Genomic DNA, 19,410 nt, shown 5'->3' with positions numbered 1-19,410 from the left:
CACCCACTGAGCACTGTTTATCATTATTTTCCTTATTTCCTATCTACTCTGTTCAGGGTAGGCTTTATGCTGTCCTGCAAACATCCCAGCCTTTGCTTCTGCTGTCCCTCTCACCTGGAATCCCTGTCTCCCTCATTATTCCATGCTCTCATCCACCCAACAAGATCCATCTCCACCTTGTCCATGAAGTTCTTGCTAAGCCCAGAAACCCTCAATCACCTCCCCTCCCCACACCTTGCCTTATTTGTTGGATAGTCTTGTCTCTCTAAGGAGAAAGGGGACCATGTCGCCCTCTTTCCTACCCCTCCTATTGTCTTGTACAATGTCAAGTACCTAGGAATAATTAACTGGCAACTATCAATGATTTGTCACTTCATAGTTTTTAAATGTTAGACAAAGGAGAGGAAATTCATAGGAAATAAGTGCTTTTCCAAAAGCCTAATGAGGTAGGTATTTTCCCCATTTTATAGATGGATAAACTGAGGCTTAGTGAGGTTGGGTGATTTGGTCTGGCTTATATAGCTCATAAGATACAGGGTCAGTCTTCAGACCTACTTCTGAATTTCTCTAAAGCCCATGTCTTTGCTCTGTACCATGCTACCCTCCTAACTTGCCACTTAGGTGATCTCATTGAATTCTCACATTGCTGTCTCAAGAAATATTTGTTGATTGATTGATGACATGTTCAGTAGCAATGTGGTCCAGTTCAAGGGTTTCCTGCAGCTGAATTTGATGAAAAGCTCCTGCTGTGCTCAGAGAGGTTTAACCTGCTTCAAACTCTGGCTTTCCCACAATATCATTAGTCTCAGTCCCAAGACCTGTGCAATACATAGCACAATGTTTTATGTACTTACAGAGCTTAAAAGCAACGTCTGAGATGACAGAGTTCAAACTTAAGCCCTGGCATCTTGCGCCAGGGTTCAGTGCTGGGGACCCCCATCCTCTGCTTCCCAAGGTTCTCCCTGATGGTCGCTTGGCCATGTGTGGGCTGGGCTTAGACAAGCTGCTTTGACTTTACCTCCTGAGACATGTACTGTTGGCACATCAATATAGAACACTTGGAGTCCCCAGGAGCCCGGCCATAGTGATGGCACAAAGCCAGAAATGGACACTCAGAGAGTCAACAAGGTGGGTACAGTTCTCCATTAACATGGGAAAAATACTCAACATTTCTAAGCCTGTTCTCTCAGTTATACTATGGGAATTATAGAACCTTTCCTGCCTACCCTTCAGGAGATTAAGAGAATCAGAGAGATCCTGTTTATGGAAAAACTGTATATACCACAAATCCCTGCCTGTACTATATTGCCATATGGTGAACAGTCATTGTCACTAGAGGAGGTGGCAGCCGCCATGGACAGAGCCCTGGGAAAAAGTCAGGAGACCTGGGGTCCACTCCTGGTTGAGCTGCCAAACCTCTTCATGTCATAACAGCCAAGAGGCTCTGGACTCACAGTTCTGTGGGTCAGAAAGACAGATTTCCAAGTCTGCTTTATTTGAAAATAACATACACTTACTAGCAGAATGCTCTGAAGGAGAAACTTAAGAAGCCGGGATGTATGCAGACAAGCCACAGTCTCTTGAGTTAATTTCAGCAGCAACATCCTTGGATTATGGGACTCCAGACATAACATTGACCCTCAGTCTTGGTGCCTGAAGCATCTCTTTTGCATCGCTTTTTATTATTTTTAGTTCTCTTGTTATTTTTAACCATCCTGGTTTAAGTGCATTTTAATCCTATAAGCCACCTCAACTCCTTTTTTGAACCATGTCATCTATAAAACACATCAATTAACAAGCAACTTGCTTTGATCTTAGTAAGTCATAGAATTTCAGAAATGGAAAAGAACTCAGAAATCATATTTAGCCTCATATATAATAAGTGGTAAGAGGAGACCCAGAGGGAGAAAAGGACATGTCCAAAGTCACACATCAAGGTGGAGGCAGAGTCAAGAAGGGACCTGGGGGCTCGCAGTGCATTGCTGTCCATATCATTGTAGAATATGAGCCTGGGTCTCTGTTTCTCCAGCTATAAAATGTAAATAAGAACACTGTGGTCTTGCAACATTGTACATTAATGTGTGAGAAAAAACTTTGCTATAATTATTATCTGTGGTTTTTCAAAACTTTAATAATAACAAAATAATGTTCTTCCTAAAAACTCACGGAAAGATTCTTGGAAATCTAAGAACACTGAGTAATCTTTACTTGTGCCACTGAACCAGAATACTTTGAACTGGGCTGTTCAGACACACAGTTTGTTCCCGCATAAGGCTGTCCAGTTCGGGGGTCAGAGAAAGCCGGTATATTGGCTTGGAAGCCTTTTAGGTAGAGACTGCTGTGGCATCATGAATATTCAGTCATAAGTAATGCAAAAACTTATTCCGGTTGTTTTTTGAAGCAGGCAGAAATACTTGAGGCTCTGCGATGGAAGGTCCTCAGAAAACAAACCACATCTCATGGATGTAGCAGTGGTGATACTAAAAAAGAAAGGCTCTATAGCTCCCTGGTCAAGAATACGGGCAGAGCGGTCAAAACACTGAGATTTAAATTCTGTTGTGGCCACTGACTGACTCTGACCTTGAGCGAGTCACATGACCTCTGAGCACCGCCTCCTTAGCTAAAAATAGGAATAAAAAGAGTATCTACCTCATGGGATGTTCGTAAAAACTAAATTAGTTAATAATGTAAATTGCTTAAAACAATGACCCGTGCGCCGTAAGTACCCACTAAATGTTAGCTCTTATTTCAGTGTTGCAAGCAACGAATCCTAGTTTGGTGGCAGAGTTCATAAATCTCGCAGCAGCATGACTAACTAGGCATGAATCTCAGGCCCTCGTGTCCCAAGCTCTGCACATTTTAAGGGTTTAAAAACTGTATCATTTTCCAACACCGATTTCTACACTATATGAGAGAAGCTTTCTGTTCTTTCTGAGTATTCACAGAGAAGGATACAGGCAAAGGAAAGCCTCAAAACCTGTGAGAATAGCACAAGCAACTGCTTTGGCTGCTTGCGTTAGGGAAGCCTCACCTGCCAGTGAGAATGTCTCAGGAAGCGGGGCAGGAGCCCCCAAGAGGATGCTGCTGAGCCTTTGGCCATGGCCCGCCTGCTTCTCCGCTGCGCCTGACCCGCCCCCTTGTATCCCTGGCTCTGTCCCTGTCTTCATGGTATGACCCTGAGTACATCCCCAGCCCTCTGGGGTCCTCAGTTTCTCCACCTATAAAAAGAGAGAGTGGTTGAAATAATCCCTTTGTCTCTTCCAGCTTAACCTTTTTTTTTTTGATTATCCTACTTGGCTAATCTCTCTCCAATGTGAAGAAATCTTCACCAATTACTACAGAAACTTATGCACAGCAATGGAGAAATGTTAAGCAGTTTCTGTGAAATACCCAGTAACTGCATCAAAATTATTTAACCTAAAATGACAAACACCCAAAGCAGACACACAATATGGGACGTGGAATCTTCAAAATTCTCAGTCAGTTCCTTGGAGCTGGTCAAGCAGCCCCACCCAGGCCACGGGTGGGCTTAGAAACGTTCTAGCAAGACCTTTCCCTAGCTCTCCACTCACCCAATTTTGTGTCACAGAAATTACACACGATTCCCCAGTTAGAGAATAGAGGTCTCTACAGATAACCAAAGACTGGCCCAACTGAGTGCAAATCCAGCCAGTACTCAAGACCCGGTTGGATGTAGCAAGACTTCGGTCACTCACCAAAACAACGCTCAGATCTGGCCCAAGCTGAGGTGTAGGAAGAAGTTCAAAAACAGTCCTCAAACCTGGGGCCAGACTTTTTAAAAGAAATCCCAGAAGACTCACTGACTGTTATTTTTGTCAATTATCCAGGGTGGCTCTATAGGGAAGTACCTCGCTTGAAGAAAACTCAAAGTAAAATCGCCAGCACCAAATCTAGAGCTTAACCACAGCAGACATCTGATGCCTGTTTCCTGAAAGAAGACATTTATCTATTTAGATATTTGGGACTCTTCACTTTAGAAAGGAACTCACTGCCAGATTCTGGGAAGAAGAACCTTCTGGACGTTTATGTCTGTTCATGTTCTATGCTGATGAGCCTGTTTGCCACAATCTTCCAAGAGTCTCCTGCCCTTCCCTCTCCTCTATGCCTCGGAGCTTCCATTTTATTTTGGTCAATGGGAGGCACCAGCAGGAAAGCAAAGAGCAGGAAGAAAGAGAGGTTGGGGTGTGTACTTACTCCCCATCGGATTCCCAGCTGCATCCCATCTCAGTTCCGGCTTCAGCTGCTTTCTAGTTAGTCCCAGCTGCTGTGCTGCAGGCTGACTCTCAGGGACCCAGGTCTCACCAGGGTCCAGTAACACTCTTGGCCCCTTCCCTTGCCTTGCCCCTCAGGCCTAACGGCTTCTCATGGTGGCTAGACCCTGGGTGCACAGTCCCTTTGCTCACCTCCCCCTGCCCCTGCATCTGGGACTGATGCGTAAGCCATCAGCTATTTGGCCAGACTGAAGTGGAGTCAATATTAGGCTCTAGTATCTGACTTTAAGAGTCATTAGGGCCAGAGAAAATGCATGTCTGGCATTTTTGAATAAAAACGTCAGTAGAAAAATGAGGATTCAGTTAACAGGTGTTGCAGGAATACGGTTGTTATAAAAGGCATGTATAGTCTGAATCTGGTGCTCGCGACAAGAGTATGTGCAACCAACTTTCTCAGAGCAGTAAAGATGTCCAACGCTTCCTCTTCTTATCTCATCACTACCTGACAATTTAGGAGGAGTCAGAGATCATAAATGGCCTCAGGAGTTCTTCAGAAAATCTCTTCTCAAGGGAAACATAGAAGTGACAGGAGCAGCTACTGTGAACGATCATGGAAATGAGCTAATTGGGGTGCATTTTATGAAGCCACATTGACCCAATACATCATGCATTTTACAGTGTGGCAGAGTATCCGAGGGGGTGTCAAACCTCAGAACAAACCAGGAGCCCAAAGTAGACGTCTATCCTATGACCAAGATCATAAAGGCTTCTGCATCTGGGGCAGAAACGTGGAGGCAACGTATCCCTTCTTGCTATTCCTGGGCTTCTCTGAGTCGGCCACTGCCTCTCTTCTCTGCAGAAACCAGAAGGGGCACAGACACTCATTCCGTCCTTCCCAAATAATGGGAGGCATGTCCAGTTTCCCAGCCTCAGAGGACTTTGCCGCCCAGAAGGTGACCTCTTCCTTTCCTCACCCACAAAATCGGCCCCGTCCCTTAGGGCGTCTCTTAGATTCTGTGACGCAGGCTGCTGCTAATTCTGTCTTCAGACGCATTTAATCATCTGCTGTTTACTCATCCTTTGAAAAAATATTTATCGTGTCTAGTTTGCGCCAACTATATGTATCAACACTGAAGATAGAGTAGTTAAGAATTTAATTTAAATTAAAAGTTAAATTTCAAAGTGGACAAAGAATTACAGATAGTGAGAACTGCTCTGAAGAAAAGAAAGCAGAGAAGTGGGCTAGAGGGTGGCTGAGGGCAGGACCACAGCACTATTTCAGAAAAGCCAGTCGTGAGAGATGCCACTAAGAAGACACTCGTTCCATCCAAAGTGTCAGACCTGCCTCCATGGTGTGGGTCTCGTCGGCACGCTCTCTCTGCTCAGCCAGCCCACCCCGGCGCAGGCCACAGGCTTCAGTCCCACCCAGTCGTGACTCCCAGCCCATGGGCCGCCTCCACATTTCCGTGCCCTCGCTCAGACAGAATCGTCTATTTAAGGCTGCCCTTGCCCCACCCACTCATGCTTCCCTGGCTCCCACCCTCCAGTCTCAGGTCAAATATCCAGTCACACAGCACTTCCTGACCCATTACCTCTGCCTCCACCGCCCTTTTCTCTCAGCCTTCACTGACCTCTGCACACACATTCACCTATTACATCACTTTTAACGCGTTATCACACTTTTCATGTCATATTAGAAGTATTGCTTTGATCATCTGTCTTCGTATTAAGCTGCAAGCCCTACGTTATACGCCCAGCATCTCTCACTGCACTCGGCCTGCAATACTCTCCCATAAAGCAAATAAGCCTCCCCAAACCTATGTGATTTTAGAATGGAATTGTCCTGATTTTACAAATAAGGCTCAGAGAGGTGAACTCACTTACCTAAGGTCACACAGCCAGTAAATGGTTGAAGCTGGAATTTAAAACTCAGTGTCCTGAAGCCAAATCCTACACATAGAGGGTTAGCATCCAGATAATTAGGGGAAAAGAAGGAAATCTGGGCCTGAAATACCAGAGTCACTGGCAGCCCCTGCACAGGTGTCATTTTGAGCCTCCACAGATCTCTGCATGAGCCCCTTTCCTCCTAGCCAGAAACTGAAGCTTATCTGTGGTATTTAAAGGTCCAAGAAATTGGGCAAAGTTTCATGGTGGGGATGGAAAACGTCATCTGCTTCTGTCAAATTTCAAAATCTTGCAGTAGTTGTCTTATTTTTTTAAATGCCCTTCATTCTAAAAATATCTCCCCACTCCCCCTCCAAGAAATTCCCTTTTGTCACTTAAATGGTCAAAGAAAACCCTGAGGAGATCAAAAAGTGGCCATTCAGGGCGAGCAGCCCAGAGTGGCCCCTGTGTCTTAGATCTCCGAGAATCCTCCAGGCCCAGAGGCAGAGCACCCAGCTGAAGCAGCGGACGTTTACTTTAAACTCTATCCTTCTGCCACTGCAGGGAGGTAGCCTTGAGCTGAACACTCTCCCTGGAAATCTGGTTGCCTGTGGGGATTTCAGGTGAGAACCCCAGCCCCCCTCCATGTCCCTTCATCACCTGTCCACACGGGAAGGCGGGAACCACCACCCTCATTTCATATCTTTACCACCTGCAGACCCAGTTTCCGCCTGAAACCTCCTCTGACAACTGCTGTCTCCACTGATCCATCCCGTCAGTCACCACATCACTGCTTCACTTGTGTCCTCTCCAGACTGCTCCATTGGAGGGCAGACCCGGGCCTCACACCGATGTGCCCCCCACAGTGTTTCACCCGCTGCTCTGTGTACAGCAGGTGATGAATAAGCGAGGTCACTGAGGTCATCCTCCACGCCTGCAAGTCCAGAGCGATGAGTACTTTCCACACAGCACACACTGCTCTGATCCCAAGAGGATCAACAGATGCAGCGCTTTCTGCTTCCTAACGTCCTAGTCCAAGGGAAGAGAAGACGTACTTTCCCAAAACTCCTGCTGGGGTCAGGAGTGAGGAAGGGTCCAGTTATTTGGAACGTGAGTCCACAAGGCATCCCCCGTGCACGTGTGTGTGGGTGTGTGTTAACACTGACACAGCCACAGCCTTCGCTCCTGCCCCCCCTTTCAACCAGTGCACACGGTAGACTCAGCTCTGGTGGAATGGGTAGGGCGGGGCTGGGCCCCATGAGAACTGGGCCCCATTTCTCCCCCACGGGCACCTGGGCAGAAGACGGGCAAGGAGGGTGCTTTTCCTAAGCACAACTTGGTTCAAATAAGAAGTTGACCTATAATTTGGAGGTTGACTTCCTGAAGCTCGGCCTGTGTTGCAGGCAGTATCTGTTCAAAAGGGACAGAACACTTGAACAATGAACGAGGCAACCATGCTGGAAGAGCTTGCCCATGATACATGCAAAAAGATTCTTTCAAGAAAAACTAGAAACTATACACTGGGCCGCTGGCAGTCTCTAGTGGGTCTTAATCATGCCAACTGTGACAGCAAATGCAGAATGGAGAGGTTCCAGAACTGCAATTAAACTATAAAAGTGGCCTTTCCACTTAACCCTCTGGGGTCTTCCTACGTAATATGCCCAAGAAGATCACAGGTAGGTCAGGAAAGAAGGGGGAAAAGAGTTAGTTCATACACCTGTGTCATCCAAAGTGGCCTAGTGTCCACTGGTCCCTTCTCACTCTCCCCAGTGGATTACAAAGGACCGTGGACATAAAAGTCGAGGAGCCCAGGCCTCCTAATACTAAGATAACACTACACCCTTCCCATTGCCTTTAGAGTGAGCACTGAGAGCTATGTCTTCAGGCCCGGGGTTCATCACACTGGTTCACCATGCTTTTTCAGGGACTTCCTGCCTAGCCAGCACTGCCTGCTAAGTCTCAGCTGAGGAGCTAAGTAGTGACCTACTGGACCCCAGGTGAACACAATTGTACTAATGAGGCAGGTTAATTGGGACTCAAGAGTTAAAGGCAAAATGTGTCCTCAGGGTGACAAGAAACTTTCAGACCTTCTTTTTGGGCTACCTAGTGATGGACGCCCCAAGAGTGCACACTGATGACATCCATGCATGTGTATGTGCACAGATGCCCAGGAGACAAACTGGGGTTGCCTGTGAGGTCACAGCTCTTCCAGACAATGCCTTACCTCTGCTCCCTCATAATGTTCTTCCCTTCTCCTGTGGCCTCAGCTAAGCCAGATGGTAAAGCTACTTAAAAACACACACAAACACAGACATAGAGAGCGAGAGCGAGAGTAAACATACATCTGGTACAAGCAAATCCTGAGAGCCTTCATTCTGAATGTGTGTGATTTACAGGCCTGTCGCTGAGACGGATGAGGAGGAGAAGGCAATGGATTCACAGCAGGATCTATGAGGTCATATCAGAAAGAATGAGCCCAGAGCCTTCAGGGGATTCCCCTGTGCTAAGATTCTGGGCAATGGGAACACCTATTAATGAGGGGGCTTCCACATGCCAAGTGTAATTCTTAAGTAATACCACTGTCAATGTGGCTATGCACCCTGGTCTCAAAAGGATGTGGGCATGATTGTTATTTTTTAGAAGATGATAAAAATTTATAATCAGCTACAGAAGAATGGCTGCAAAGTAAGTCATACTGAAAAGGTCTGAGCTAAGGACATTGACTCTTTAGTGCACAGCATGTGATTTAGTTTGGAAAAATGAGGCAAGTTTATTATACATATATATCAAGCCATTATAGTGAGGCATGGCCGACACTATTCCATCATCCACTGTGCCCCTAGAAGGCCTGGCCCATGCCAAGTCAATGCATATTCCATGATCATGAGCCACCCTTCAACCTCTTCTCCAGGGCACCCAGCTTTGGACCGTAGAACTGCCTTGACTAGGGACACATGCCACGCCAACTTCTCATCTGTCCCCTATTCCTTCTTCAGTGCCAACAGCCAACGGCATCCTTTTGCAGATCTCTACTATCTATCAGTTCTTTCCACCGACCTCAATTCAGTGCAGCCGTTAGACCACTACCCTCTTGTCTCCTGGAAAAATCGGACCTTCAGTGACTGCTCCATCAACAAGAAATGTTTCATCTTTAAAATGCTGCTTTGTTGTGCATTTTGTGAAAGATTTTGGCAAGAAGCTGGTTGTGGTTGGGTGATGTCATTTTCTCAACCCAAGACGATGCCTGAGAGCATGTCCACAATGCTGAGTAACATTTGGAAAAGCAGAAGCCAGAGGCCTGCTTCTTAGGCAGACTTCCGTTCTGTCCTCCACATAAAGAGGTCTAATTCACACAGGATACCTAGGAGACTCAAACACTAACTAGCACCATATCCTGCTGAAGACTGAACTAGTTCTGGCAGTTTGAGAACTAAGGCCTCTCATCTCAGGAAAAATCAAGGCAAAGTTAGACCCTGGAAGCAGACTTGCTCGCTTCACTGCTAGAAGTTTCCAATGGACCTGGGCTCCATTTTGGTAGGTATTAATCTGCAGTGCTTGCCAAAACCTTAGCAACTGGACTGATAAAGTCATGTATGTTGAGTTATTCCTTTGGGAGATGTGATTGGAGAGACTAAGTCTTCACACCCTCCCCATATCTTCTAATAATCATATGATTAGCTTTGGCAGCTGGCATTATGGGGCAGCCACAGGCAAAGAAGAATCCCCTTTTCTTTCCTGTGAAGGTGATTGATGTCTAACTGGGAATCAGAACAGCAACCCAGTCCCATTGGCCCTAGACTCCCATCAACTGAGTTCATTTCTCCAGATCCATGGGCAACCCTACTACAGAATGAAGTGTAACCACTTTGTTTTATCTTGCCAAAAGAATGCTATGGTAAGTTCTGTTGCCAGTGGTGGAATCTGCAATATTATAGTAAAATAAAAATCAGTGCCTCTTGGTCCTAGACACAACCACAATACCTTTATGGGTCCAAATTCTGAAAGCTATGAGAGTGAACATCTTGTTCGTGTTGATTTTAGCAACTTCCAAAGATGTTATGTGGATCTCTCTGCCACCCACTAAATCTCCCACTCTTGCCACTTCATCAATGACTACAAATTTATAAAGAAAATCTGCCTAAGAAAAATCCCCACTCCTCATAAAACTATGATCTCTACACACAAGAATCCTTTATGGAAAAAGCACTTTCAAATTAAAGTTCTAAAACGTATTTAAACAAGGATTGTCTCATTGTTTGCGTACCACATAAAGAATAAAGGTGTATCACAGTGAATAATTTTCAAGCTCTGTGCTCCACATACTGCAGTGAAAGAGTTTCAACTCCAGTGTGAGCACCTTGAGGGAACAGGGTTTAATTAACTGTGTACCCCCAGAAACTATCAGAGTTCCTGGAACATGGGAGATAATAAATACTTGTTGAAAGACTAAATGTCAGACTTAGCCAACACTGGGGGCTACATAATAAATCCTGGGTGCCAACTTTCGAAGAGAATTAAACCCCATACCCCATGCTCTCGCTCCCTCTCTCAATATCCATACACACACAAACACACACACATACACTTAGACACACTCGTGATCAGCTCATCTAGGCTAATATACGCAAAGATAAAGAAATAAAAGATGTGGTATTATATCTGGAAATTATAATTTAGTAAGGTCAGGAAAGACCCAAGTTTCTGATTCTGTTTTTCACTCCTCCTGAGAGATTATACCTCTGGGATAGGTAAAAGTGAAAGTACACAGTGCTATGATTCATCCTTTGGTTACAACTTAAAACTTCAAATAAACTTTAAAAATTGGGGATTGGAGGGCTTCCCTGGTGGCGCAGTGGTTGAGAGTCCGCCTGCCGATGCAGGGGGCACGGGTTCGTGCCCCGGTACGGGAGGATCCCACATGCCGCTCCGCGGCTGGGCCCGTGAGCCATGGCCGCTGAGCCTGCGCATCCGGAGCCTGTGCTCCGCAAGGGGAGAGGCCGCAACAGTGAGAGGCCCGCGTATCGCAAAAAAAAAAACCCAAAAAACAAAACAAAAAAAATTGGGGATTGGAAACATACATTCGATTCTCTGCTTTTGCTCTACCTAGTTTTTGTTTGCTTGTTTACTTGCTGTAGTTGTTGTTCAGCATATGAAAACATAAAATAAACCTGTTGAAACACTCATGTTCTTCCATAGAGAAAGCATACAGAAAGACAAGATGCCTTCAGGAGAAATCCCGCTCACCCCCCGCACCACACTCTCAGCTCGAAAGCCCTAGTTGCTCATGTGTTTCCCAAACTGATTAGCAGACACTGGCTTGTTGAAGACTGGACCCAGGGATCATTTTCGAATACATGGCTCATTGGTTTTATGAGTTCTTGGTAACCATAAAGGTCTTGAATTCCTTTGCAAACAGCAAAAACATATTTCCTCTTTGTGGGGTACCAAGAGTTCATACCAAAGGCTACAGTGACATATTCTTGGTCTGTGCCTCTGAGTAACCAAAGGCCACCACTCCACTGACATGAGGACAGTCAGGCATTAATAAAGATAGTTTCTCCTTTAAAGAAAGAGACACGTGGTTTGAACCGGGCTGATCTTGGATAGCACCGTTTGCTAATGAATCACCTCAGTGACCAAAGATGCCAGTCAGTATCACTAAAGAGTCAACACATTTACCTGAAAGGATCGAAACGTGATTTATCTACTCATTTGGATTTTCTGATTTACATTAAAAAGGATAATGTTAAGAGTAACGCCCAACATTTCTACAGGATATAGTTTGCAAAGCTTCTTTCTTTCCGTGACCACTTTTGAAATCCCTCAAACCTGCCCTCAAGGCAGACAAGGCAGGCTCCAATGTGATTTGCCTGCACCTCAAGTGGAAGGGTAACAGGAGTTAAAATGAGATTCTTCCTAATAACACATTATAAAATGAGATGCTAACCCACTAACGCAGGACTTGCAAAGGAAATGTTTCAGAAATCACATTTGTAATCATTAGTCCAAAATCCACTCTGAAAAACTTTGAGGTTGAAGAGACCAAGAAGAAAGGATTTCTTTGGCAAGAATGCTAAGAATTACACCACCCCTACACACATTCCACAAGGAAAAGAAAGGGAAGGCATCCCTTTTACCTGTGGGAGGCTTCAGGATTACAGTTTGGAGAGCTCGACCTGGGGTCTAAAGGCACAGAGACTAGTGCTGGCTCCAAGCTTGGAGAAAGCCACAAGGCGGGGCAGTGATGGGCCACCCTAAAAGCAGAGGGAGGAGACAGGCTGCACTGGAAACAGCCTGGGTTTGGAGTTTCCCCTGGGTTCCATAAGGATCCTGTATAAAGATACCAGAATATATCATGCTATGAAAAATTCTGCCCAGGCATCCTCCTGGGAGCTGGGCAGCTAGATAACTCCAAGCAAGGCTAGATAGTGATATCTAGAGTCGGAAGTGGCCAGTCTGAAGGGGCATTGACTGTGTTAAAGGAGCAGCAGTTGATCCCCAGTATGAGTGTGGAGCTACCACCAAACCCACAGGGCAACAATAACTGATCATGATAGTTCCCATCAAGCCGCACCTTTCTTGCTCGCTAACTCTCTCCCACAAACCCTCTGCAGCCCTAAAGGCCCTGAGCTGACTAGGGACAGGTATTAGAGGGGGAGAGACGTTTCCCACCTCCAATGGAAGGCTTCCCTGCCTGAGGTATTAGTGAGTTGAGGAAGGGGAGAAGCTTCAGTGTAAAGAGAAATTTAAAGCATCAAAAATTCAAAATATCTAATGGCTACCCTGTAAAAGCTCGACTGCCCGGGAACTGCTGATTACATTTCATGGGATGTCTGAATCTGGGACTCTCGGGCTGGGGCTGGCCTGCCCCACAATCCATTATGAATAACAGAATCTGGGGTGAAAGGAAGGGCAATCAACAGAAAATTGTCCCACCTTTGCTCTTCAGAGGCCTTGCTATTGTGGAAAAAGACATAATATGTACACTAGCCCTCCTGGGCTAGAACCCTCACCTAGAAAGCCGGTCCTTCCTCATGTGCTGACCTGACCTCAGTCACACTCCCTTCTCCCAAACAAAGAGGTAAGACATGCACCTGTCTACAAGTGACCAGGTGACCAGCTGTGTGCTGACAGTCCCCAAACCTTACAGTCACGTGTGAGTTTAGAAGATGGAAAAAGGAAACGTGAAGAGCGTTATTCCCTAAGGGGACAGAGCTTATAATGATCTGGAGACAAAGCCACGAAAGGCAGCATGGCCTCACCATTGCTTCTCTTGACACCCCACCTGATTCTCCTTGAATTTCATTGCTTCATAACACCCAAAGTTGTTTCATTTGAACTTAACCATTACTGATTATGTGCCTTCTCTAGAAGAGACGCTGTTTTTAAAGAAGCATCTAAAGGGAAACAGATCTCCTAGCTCCCTCTTCAGCCCTGGCACTAACATACCATATTATGTGGGGAGCAAGTCCCTTCCTCTCTGCCTCTCTCCTTCAGTTTCCCATATGTAAAATCAGAGCACTCAAGGAGCTGACCTCTAAGACCATCATTGCTCTAACACATTATACCACATATGGAGTCTGGAAGGATCTAAATGTGGCTGAATTATGCAGAATGAATTAGCCCTTGAATTTGTACAGCATATTGTAATCTCTGCAAAATTCTTGTACAATTCATTACTTAGATGGTTTATATCTTCTTCACCTTTGATTCTACGGAATTGGTGTTATTAGCCTTACAAAACAAATGAGGAACCAGACTGAGAGAATTATCCCAAGTCACACAAGTAGCAGGACCAGGAGCTCGGCATCCTGATCCCCAGTCTGGGCTCCTTTCTTTGCCCTACGAACTCTGGTGTTTGCAGTTAACAACAACACGGGCAGCTCCTGGGACCCAGTGGGGGTCCTTTCTCACTCATGTCAGGTAACAACATTACACTGGTCTTTCTCAGAGTCCCAAAGGCTGGTCTGTTTAAGTGGGCTCTTCCCAGAGGGTCTTGTGAACCTTAAATAACCTTCTTTCTAAGTTTCTTTCAGTAACTCTGACCATTTGGAGAGAAAACAAACCCATACACAGAGGAATTTAAGGTGTTATTTTAACTTTGTATACCATGCATAAAAAGTTACCCTCTCACTTGAATTTTTGAATATAAGTTGGGAAAAAGAAAAGTTTTGGCACATGTTCTCCAGGTGAATGCCCCAGGGCCTGAAGTTTAACTCCAGGACAGCCAACAAAACACCAGGGTAACCGGTTCCCTACTCCCTCCCCCTCTCCCACAAACTCCCCTCCCCTTCACTGTATCTCACCAGCCACCTGTGAGGTTCCAGACTTTCTTCAGGCGCTCTGCATTTAAAGCAAGAACTTGGCCCCGACACTCAGAATCTCTCCTGACTTACTGTCTTTGTCTCGTTCACTGAAAAAAGAGAATTATTATTATATTATTTAAGGAGAAATAAAAATCAAGAACATATTCAGTCATTACAAGAGCACAGAACATCCTTATGATACAAAGACCCAACACAGACACACACAAGTGGCCATAAACATGAATTACTGGATAGCTATTCAGAATGTCAGGAATCCCAAACCATCCAGGGCACAGCTATTAACCTAACAGAGGAAAATTCTCCTGAAAAAGGACTTAAAATATCAAATGCCCAGTTGCACCAGGCATTTTTCTGGGTGCCTAACCTGCAAAATACAGACCTCACAAAACTTTCGTTATACTCATTGTTATTCCTACTTTACAGAATAGAAATATAAGCTCAGGAATGTTAAGTAACACTGCCGGGGGGCACATAACTTATAGAAGATGGACCTAGGATTTGAACTCAGGATTCTCTGGATAAAAATTCCATGCTCTTTTCTCTGTTTCATGCAATGTCTCCAGTGATAGGTAGCAGTCTAAAATCTGTATAAATCACTCTGATTGGAGTCCTCAACTCTTCCCCTAAATTGTGTAGCATAAAATAAACAAGCTGCTGGGCTTCCCTGGTGGCACAGTGGTTGAGAGTCCGCCAGCCGATGCAGGGGACACGGGTTCGTGCCCCGGTCCGGGAAGATCCCACATGCTGCGGAGCGGCTGGGCCCGTGAGCCATGGCCGCTGAGCCTGCGCGTCCGGAGCCTGTGCTCCACAACGGGAGAGGCCACAACAGTGAGAGGCCCACGTACCGCAAAAAAAAAAAAAAGCAAGCAGCTACGGGCAGCAGCCAAAGCATCTGCATAGAAGCAACTAAAATACACAAGACAGAAAAATATAGCTAGCTAGTATTGCATATTCTATTCTTTAATTTATTTTCACATGTATCGTGTCTGTTAATCATCATGACACCACGAAGCAGTTATAACTGCCCCAGCTTTGCATTTAAGAAATGAAGCGATTGTCATGATGTTTCAGTGCATGGGCACAAGAGCCAGGGGTCTTTCAGTAATTTCTGCGTGTTTCGGTGTATTACAGCATGGAATCATCAGGACTGATCAAGCATAGGCAATTTGTATTCAATATCTGCGGATGAATAAGAACAAGTTTTAAAGATTTCTACCAAAAATGTTTAAAATATAAAAAGTTTTTTTGAGAAATAATCAACAATATATGGGAAAGGCACTTTTGAGGAAGAGTTCACTCCTTGACAATGTGTATCTCCCCAGATTTCTTTCCTTCCATACACAGATTCAACTCTCATTTTTGTTCATTAATCTTTTACATGGATACTTCTACCTATTCCACTTGACATAAAATAACTGGCTATAATCACATAAAGAGAGAGAAGAATTATCCAGAAGCATTAAGACGATCATGTTTCCTAAACAGTTATTAAGATAACTAATTTAAGGACTCCAGAATGTATTGTCACAATGACCCACTGGCTCCCTGCTCAGAATTCTCTTCTACTTTGCCTAGTCCTGGAACCCTGCTACCTAGAAACAAATGCAGGTCTTCTGGGAGCTTTGACTACCACCCCAAGTAACCCTTGGATGGCCTGTAAATGGTACTGATAACAACTGATAATTCTTTCACTAATCAATCCCCTAAATTTGCCACTGCAGAAAGACGGAGTGTTACTGGCAAGTACGTAGCATCCCACAGGGCGGAGGGCGTGCCCTGCTCAACGTCAGGCTTTTCAGCTGAGTGGACAATGTGGTGTAACAGTGGGATGCTGGGAGCAGGGACACCTGACACCAAAGCTCTCCTGGTCCTGTTGGTAACTTCATTTCCCAAACGTTCATAATTAAACAGCTTTTATTGAAGTAATCAGCATGAGCTCCTTAGCTTTGTTTTTGCAACCGGTATCGTGTTTATGGAGCCAAATATTAGAGACTTTGATACTGAATACCTCCTCGGATGTGTTAACGTTGGCAGGGTCTCTAGATTCTGAAGATGCCGGGCTGCCTCAGCACAGCCTCCGCTCCAGCCTCCAGCTCATCAGCCCCCCTCCCAGACCACAGAGCAGCAGTTCTCCTGTAAGACTCACTTACAGTATTTCTCCTGAAAGTCCCAGGGAATGGTGTGCAATTGAAACAGGGTGAAATATGATCTCAAAGTGTCTGTCCGACCAGAAGTTTTCAAAGAAAACATTTCTTAAATCTTGTGTTCACTGCTGTTTCAGCAGGCCAATTAGATTGGATGGGACTTGGGGGGGGAGCTGTCGCCAGTCACTGCAGCAGGAATAGCAAACAAGACTTAGAGCAAATAAACGAGCCCCAAACTGGCATCCCAGGGGCCCCTGGCCAATGACCTCCTTCATTCCCCAGGCGGGATGACCAGCCCACCCTCTGGGACCCCGGGCCACACTACAGGTTAATCAGATGAGACATTAGTTAGCAGCCTCGATTACTAGAAAGTAATTAATCAGGGAAAGTCTCCAAACAGGAGGAGGATAAATAAACAGCGGGCGCATGCGGTCCCATTTGGGCTCTAGATAAGGCTGCCATCCAGGTGTCCCGCTGGGCGGAGCCCATCTATCTTGTTCCATTCCTCTTAGGAAATGTGGTGACATTTCTCACATCTGCCTAGAAAATGCAAAGCCAAGAGGGCTCTGAATGGGAAGAAGATGAGGGACTTTGGAAAAACTATTAGAGGAAAGGCTCCCGGGGGACGGGGCGGGGGACAGGGGTGGTTGTGGGGAGCTTTGCCCTCCCTGTACATCCTTTTTCATTGTATGTAAATTCCGCCTTATTTCCACATTTAAAAAAAAAAAGAAGAAGAAAAGGTTCTCTGGGGGTTTCCAAACTCCTATTCATTTGGAGAAAACCAGGGGCTCAAGTGCCTTTCTTATGTCTGGGCATAAGAAGCCCACTGGGTCATTAGCCCCCGAGACTCTGTTCAGCTTCAGGGACTCTCAGTACAAGCCATGAAGGATTCAGACCATCGGAAATTACTGGTTTCTTCTTCAATATTGATTTGGGGATGAGGAAGATTCGAAAGGATGGGAAGAAAATGTAGTTAAATAAATGCAAGTGGAAAGTATCAACCATTGGTCCAGCATGACCCGATGCATTACATCAAATAAGGTCATTTGTTTATGCTGCATCTTTTTCCTTCTGGAGGAACAAAAAATGTCAGCAACTAGAGAATGCGTGTAATGTAAACACGGCTGTGTTAGCTCAGCTTCAGGGAAAGCACACCCAAACGTAAGCCAGTGCAGGACATCCTCCGCTCAGAGGACAGGCACAATGATTTTAACCTAATGACCCACTCTTAAACGGCTCTACAGCAAATCGCAATTAAATAAATACCACTTAACAGAAGAGATTTGTTTTACAGCTAGACTATTTGTGGGGAGAGAAAGAGAAGGCTGAATGGGCCACTTAATCTTTAATTATAAAATTAAGGTAGTTTCCAAATATTTTTATGAATTCAACCTCAAGCTAAATTTATAAAATGTCACAGCGATGAGTTACAGGCATTCCGGAACAAAACAGAGATGGGAGGTGTGGAGGTCGACCAAAAGCTGAGGTTGCTTTAGTTTGTTGTCTTAAACTGAAGTTGAGTCTAGTGGCCTTTCTTTGGCCCAATGATTAGGGAGACCTGATTAGAGCTGTATAAAATCACGGCATAGACACCAGTGAATGAGTGAAAACTGTGGCCACGCGTGTTGCTGTGGGAAACTACAGGACTGAGGGTCAGGAGAGCTGAAGTCCAGGCCTGGCTCTGCTGGTGTCTGGAGCACCAGGGAGGAATTGGCTGGAATGGAGGAGGGAGAGCTGTTACGGCTTGTAGCTGACACTGAGAAATCATGACAGCACTTGCGGGATCCAGTGACCTGGTCAGCCTTCCCCAAGGAGGGCCGACAGGCAGCGCTGACGCCTCCTTCACTCAAGGGCTGATCTTCCCTCCCTCCTTCCTCCCTTCTCTGCAAAGTCTCAGCCTCTATGCTTCTCCTGTCTCATTATTTCATTCTGATATCTTTGATGTGTTTTAGTTTTTCACGCGTTTTTAATTTTTTCACGTAGGCGCCCACACACATATCTTTGAGCAGGTGACCTGGACCAGGCTTTGTGGCCTCCAAGAAAGACCAACCACACTTTCCTCTTGCCCCCCACAGACCTTTACAACCTCAAAAAACGGATACTGGTGTCCCTAGGAATACTGGGGCTCAATCAGAAGCTGAGTCCTGCAAAGTCTTTTCCTCTATAGCCTCGAATGATCCCTAAAAATCCAGACTTGCCAGAAACAGCTACAAGTTTGCCTCCCCTGCTCGTGTGTCATTGTTGAGATCAAAAAGGGCACTCATGCTGCTGAGAAGCCAAAGCCTTCCACTGGGGCACAGCAAAGCCCATGAGACGGTGAGCCGACTCAGAGCACGGTCTCCCGCAAAGGCAGCTCCTCAAAAGGCACCGCTTAGTCGGCCACTGATGATGTCGAAGCCTCTGTGAGACCAGAAGCCGTGCTTTCTCTGTCAGGACACCTAGCATGAGGCCTGAACACAGCAGCTGTCATCTGTTCCACGCTACCAAGCAGCTGCCTGGGCCCAGCACTCTGCTGTCTCTAAAGATGCAGAACAATAAAATGTAGCCCCTCCTATAAAGAAACTAATAAGGGAGACAAATATATGAAGAGATCATTAAAATCCTAATTTTTAGGATTTTAATGGCACGTGTTAATGCTCGATGTGGAGGAAAAATAGATATATCTCTTTCTTTCATCCATGTCAAATGATCTCTAAGTCTTACTGACCTCTAGAAATCACTCGCTAAAGCAAAACCTTAAACAAATAGTTCTTCCTGAGTTCAAAGTCCAAACTGCAGGTGATAGTCCTACATCACTCTGATACGATCAGGCTATACTTGGAG

At 45.5% G+C, this 19,410-nt stretch overlaps 1 long non-coding RNA gene across 3 annotated transcripts in view; it reads right to left on the bottom strand.

The window, feature by feature from the left end:
• LOC113624023 (uncharacterized) overlaps nt 1-19,410 on the bottom strand; it is a 343,123-nt gene that overhangs the window by 284,734 nt on the left and 38,979 nt on the right. For all 3 annotated transcript variants that reach the window (XR_003434170.1, XR_003434172.1, XR_003434171.1), the window contains exon 2: nt 14,423-14,529. This is a non-coding gene — a long non-coding RNA (uncharacterized LOC113624023). The remainder of the gene's footprint in view (nt 1-14,422; nt 14,530-19,410) is intronic.

Source organism: Aethalodelphis obliquidens, unplaced genomic scaffold (genome assembly GCF_003676395.1).
Source record: "Aethalodelphis obliquidens isolate GAN/ISIS:26980383/991018 unplaced genomic scaffold, ASM367639v1 scaffold12, whole genome shotgun sequence".
In the NCBI taxonomy this organism is placed as follows: domain Eukaryota; kingdom Metazoa; phylum Chordata; class Mammalia; order Artiodactyla; family Delphinidae; genus Aethalodelphis; species Aethalodelphis obliquidens.
The sequence above is the reverse complement of the archived record's forward strand: the minus strand, read 5'-3'. Positions and strand labels throughout refer to the sequence as shown.